Genomic DNA, 6,000 nt, shown 5'->3' on the forward strand with positions numbered 1-6,000 from the left:
TGTTTCTATCTCTCGCTCTCAATCGCTGTCGGTGTGAGACAGATACCCCAACCTCAAAGTGACAGGCCCTCAAACGACTTGGCGAGGAAACCAAGCATTAATTAAGTCATTGCCGGACTGTAATTTCCTTGAGAAGTGAAAAAATGCCCGAGAAAAGGTTACTGAGACCTTTTCTGTGTCAAAATTACCATTCGTCATGAATATTAATGCACCTAATGAAGACAACCTTTGCTTCATCAAGAATGTTCTGGAGCAGGGTGCCACGCTGATAGACTCTCCCTGGCTGTTTTTCTCCTTCAGTCAGGAGGGGAAACTGCCACACACACACACAGAGTAATGCACACACACAAACTGAGGTTTACCCATCTCAGTCACCCGCATGCATCGTTTTCTTTATGTGAAGCAACACATCCTTTCAAATGCAAAGGTGCCATATTTGACCAAACCATTTAGCTATTTAGGAAAAAAAGCAGCGCAAATTCTAAAGCAATACTGTTAGTCATGTATTTAATTACTTAAAGGTAAGAATTTATAAAAAAAATGTGTTTTTATTATTGAATGTTTTATTACTTTCTAATCATTTTATATTATGTATTTTGGTTGGACTTTTGCGTTCACAAAAATGAGTTATGCTAGACATAAAGATAGATTTGGCTGGTGGACAAATTCTTAAAGGGTAAGTTTACCCAACAGTTTATGTAAGACCCATTTCTTAAGTGGGAAGTAGTTCTTATTATAACAGTTCACAGTGAGGTGTGAATATTATTAGAAAGTAACTGGGATATATCTCTGGAAGGATACATTACTGTTGGATTAAATGCAAGTTTGAAAGTGGCACACCACAGATTTTACACATGAAGTTCAATTTATCCGTCACGAGGAGTACTCAGCCTGTGGAAACAGTTGCAGGCTATAATGTCTTCTGTGCCTCCGGAGGGAGTGTTCTAAAGTATAAAAAACCCTTGATGTTATCTAATTAAAGACGCTATCCAGTTGCATTATGGGAATTGTAGCTGCGGCATTTTTTTAGCTTGACTTGCTGCGTAGGGACTAAAAGTCTTGTCAGCCTTGATTTGATTTAGCTGTTAAACATCAGCATAGTAAACACTGTCATTTTGAGCATGTTAGCATGCTTAAGTTAGCACTTAGCTCAAGCCATACGCTCACATGCGCACAGAGCCGCTACTTACTTACTTAGGCCTGTTACCCCGAGAAGGAGCATAGGCCACTGACAATATTTATCCACCTCGTCCTGTTCTGTGCCAACTTCTCCAGATCTTGCCATCTGTAGCCAGCGCTTTCCATCTCGGCTGTGACACTCCTCCTCCAGGTGTCACTCGCTACCTCACTTCCCAGGTAAATGAAGGAGTTGACGTCCTCTAGTGGTTAACCATCAAGCTGGCCAGCGTCTTTGTATTGGCCTTGAGCACTTTGGTCTTCTGTATGCTAATATGGAGACCTGTCTCAGCTGCCTTCTGTTCTACCTCTCTCAATTTCTCTTGCATTTGTTGGTGGTTTTGGGACAGTAATGCGATATCATTTGCGAAGTCTAGGTTGTCCAGTTGTGTAAACAGGTTCCACTGGATCCCATTGCGTCTGCTGTCCGTGGCTTGCCGCATGATCCAGTCGAACGCTAAGAGGAATAGTAATGGGGAAAGTAAGCAGCCTTGCCTAACTCCTGTTGTGATGTGAAAAGCCTCTGTCAGCTGGCCTTCCTGTATGATTCTACATTGCATTCCCGAATAGGTGTTCTTGATGATGGTGGTTAACTTCTCTGGTATGCCGTAGTGTCTCATCAGCTGCCAGAGCACTTCCCTATCCAGACAGAGCCGCTAGCTTGGCTGTAAACTCTTAGGGCCCTATCTTGCACCCAGCGCAATTGACTTTGTACACCGACGCATGTATCATTCCTATTTTGCACCCAACGCACAGCAGACTTTTCCCTCAACTGACTCATGTTGGTAAATTAGGGAATGAACTTGCGCTCCCGGGGGCGGTTCAGCAAAAAGAGGAGGCGTGTTCTGGCGCAAACGTTCCCTAGTGCTATTTTGCAGTTTCAGAAAACAGTTCCACCACAGACCAGGAAAAACCTAGTCTAAAGTCAGTGGCACGTTATTCAGATGCTATTTTAAGGGCGCATGCTTGGCCGTAATGTAGAGTGTGCACACCGCGCGTACACTTTGCTTCTCTCATCTCACGAACCTAGCAGTTCCCATTTTTGCAAACCATACATAGATACAAGGAAAAATATGACCTTGTTTTACACAACATTTCCATGAATCATGGATGCGTTGATGACATAAATGAGAAAATATTAGAGGACTTAAGGAGATGTGATGTTGAATTGCATGTGCTGATGCCACTTAACCCAAATGCCCCAGCAGCAGCACGGGAGAGGAGAGGCAGAAGAGCTGCATCGTCTATAGTGAGGTCATCTCGGTCTAATGTTAGACTACATTGCAAAAATATCACCATGCATTCATAACCTCGTGATTCAGTGAGAGTGAGCCCAAAACATTAGAAAGTATGTTTTTGTGACATTTTGACAAAAAGAAAAATCAATAGCAAACGTCGGTCTCCTCGGCTGTGAACCGCTCCTGGCTTGCGCCCATGGATGTATTAAGAGTGTGCGCCTAGCAAATCCGCCATTATAATAGCAATCCGCCATGGAACAAGCGCGCCTGCTTTTAAAGGGCATGTGAGATAATGCTCTGATTGGTTTATTGCACATTACGCCCAAACCACACCTATGAGTAACGTAATTACTTCAGACCAACCCATTTTAGATTTGCGTCGGGCGCAAGAGTCATTTATCCCGCCGGTATAATAGCAACAGCACCCGAGATCCGCCCACAAAGCTATTTGCATTTGGCGTTTGATACTTGCGTTTCAGAACATTAAAATAGGGCCCTTAGTCTTCTTGTCTCTTTTCGGTGCACAGTGCAGTATTGCTGGTACTCTTCTTTTTATAACAAGCTAGCAAACATATAAATGACATCCCTTCCTGTACACCACAAGACGTGGAGTTTTTATAAGAGCAAATACGAAAAGCTTTCATATAGTGGTTACTGGTATCCAGTAGTGGAATGTAACTAAGTACATTTATTCAAGTATTGTGCTTAAGTACAAAACTGAGGTACTTTTCTTTTCATGCAACTTTCTACTCCGCTACATTTCAGAGAGAAATATTGTACTTATTTACTCCACTACATTCATCTGACAGCTTTAGTTACTAGTTACTTTACACATTAAGATGTTTGCACACAAAACACATGTAGTTTATAAAATATGATGTTTCATTATAAATTAAACTAGCCAACAATATAATGGCCTACAAGTCCAGCTGAAATGATAAGACCATTAAACACACCGGGTTGACACACAACTGTTTGGATCATTTCCAGTTTCTAAAATAGGAGGATTTTTCTTTACTTTTAATACTTGTATAAGTACATTTTCCTGATGATACTTACATATTTTTACTTAAGTAACATTTTCAATGCAGGACTTTTACTTGTAACAGAGTATTTTTTTACAGTGTGGTATTGTACTTTTACTTAAGTAAAGGATCTGAATACTTCGTCCACCGCTGCTGGTATCTCTATACTAGAAACTTTGAGATGTTTTTGACATGAAACTGTCAAAGATAGGAACAAAGATTAAAGATTTATGTGATTCTAGCTTCACCTGAAATAAGGCAGGAAGCAATGAAATTATTCTTTTAAGAGCCAATTCTACATACACACATGCTGTAATCGCCACTACTCATCCGCCATCTTTGCCCTCCTTACTCCTTAACGTCTCTCTCTCCCCTTTACACATACCTCTCATTAATTCAGACCTGTCACATTGACACACACACACACACACACACACACACACACACACACACACACACATACACACACACACACACACTCTCTCTCTCGTGGTATCTCAGCAGAGGGTGACAGCTCATCGTTGAGTGACAGCAGCTCTGTCTGTCTGCTACAGGAAGATCTTCTGCTGCCAACAGTTTTGTAAAGTGACCCTCGGCTGTCACTGCGAGAGAGGAAAGGTTCATCTATTCATATGTATGCCTCCTCAAACCGTAAATAGCTTTCAGTGATGACTTCCCTCATCCATTATTAACTGCTTTTGAATTAATGACAGTCTTTCATTTAGCACAGATAACTCTGGTGTGGTTGTTTCGCATTGACTTAGCCATCCAGGGGCAATCCCACCCCATCCTCTGATTAGGATCATTTCAAAATGAACGTTTACATTTTAGGATTCTAAATTGATGCCATATCAAACAAAGCAAAGACATGGGACAATATTTTACTGTAATATCTATAGGTGTCCAACATAAAATAGAATAACGTGTATTCTACAGGTGTGTTTGGCACACTGTAACTTTGTTTTATGATCCAGAAACACTGATTTACCCAATCAGTTAGCCTTTGATTGTCAGTCTACATGATTGCTCTTACTAACCCTAACCCTATTATATTATATTATTATTTATATATTTATTGACAATCACTTTGACCTAATGTACTTCTCAAAAGTCCTGCAGGTGAAATGACAAGACTAGAAAGAACTCAGTTGTGGGCTGATAACTCAACATGTGGAGCTGGATCATAAAAACAATCCATGGCTCTCAAGTTGAGTATGGACCAGATGTAAGTATGGGCCAGAATAGCATGGTCTACCTCTTTATAGGCTGATAAGCAAAGCCAGGGGACCTACAGCACAATAGTAGTCTCTGCACACTTTATCACTAGTGATGTAAAAACAACCACAAAAGTCATTATTGGCCTCATACGGTTTGGAAATCATCATGACAGTTGTACCCTAACATGGTGGTACAGTACACTGCATACTGTCACGTTTTGGGTCAGATCACATCCAAAATGTTCTACATTGAATGCCATTCAGCACTGATGATAATTCAACCCAGGATTGCCCAACTTTTACTGAACATGAATGTAGCACTGGCATGGCAGTGGGGAAATGGAGAGTGATCAGCCTTCTTTGAAAATACAGAACAGTTATTAGTTGAGTTGTATAAAGAATACAACCCCATTATTAACAAAATGGCAATGTTTTGGCTATTAAGAAGGCCAGACAAGTCACTTGGCAAGAATGACTTATTTAATGAGTAAATGGATAGAATGTGCTGGGATGTATTCTTGGTTTAAGTTAAAAAAAAGATGGGGAAAAAAGTATGTCATAATAATTGGAAAACATTTTATGATGAGCAGATAAGTATAACCCTTGTTGGCCATCGGTAAATGGGCCAACGGGCATTAGGCGATTTTGTCCTGATCTGGATTGAATGCAGATTGGACACTGCTTTGTTTCGGTGAACAGGTGTTTGTATAAGGGATTAAAATGTATCTAATGATATTGACATTATTTAATACTCTCTGGTTTAGCCATTATGTGTATGGACCGACAGCTTCAGATTGGAGGTAATGACTACAGGGTACCTGTGAAAGCAGTCTCATATGAAGGGGTCAAACACTGGTTGAATGGACGTTTAATAGGGCCAAACCACATGCGAGTCTCCTGTATTTAAGAAGTTTGACCCAGCAGTTTCATTTCAGCATAACAAAGAAAGATTACAACTCATTGTATTAGGTGTAATGGGGCCAATTGTTTGACTATTGACCCCTGCTTCCCCGGAAGTGAAAAGCTATATGTGTAAACCAAATACTCAACTATCCACATCATATTTTCAATGTCACATCGTAAATTGAGAGGATAACAGATACAGATACAAAGCACCCAGAAGTGCAAGGTACATTGCCAATTATTTTCAGATGTTTTCAGCTAGATTTGTTACTTTAAGGATCCCGCTTTATTTTGTGACCTGTACGTTCATGATGTGGATTTGGACTGAGTTCAAATTTTTACTACTAGGACTATGGAGGATCTCTGGCATCCCCTAGGTGAGAAGAATAAAACTGATTTGTAGTCAGAAGTTCTGCCAAGGAAGCCCATAGCTTTAGGGCT

Source organism: Sander lucioperca, chromosome 10, assembly GCF_008315115.2.
Source record: "Sander lucioperca isolate FBNREF2018 chromosome 10, SLUC_FBN_1.2, whole genome shotgun sequence".
Taxonomy (NCBI): Eukaryota; Metazoa; Chordata; class Actinopteri; order Perciformes; family Percidae; genus Sander; species Sander lucioperca.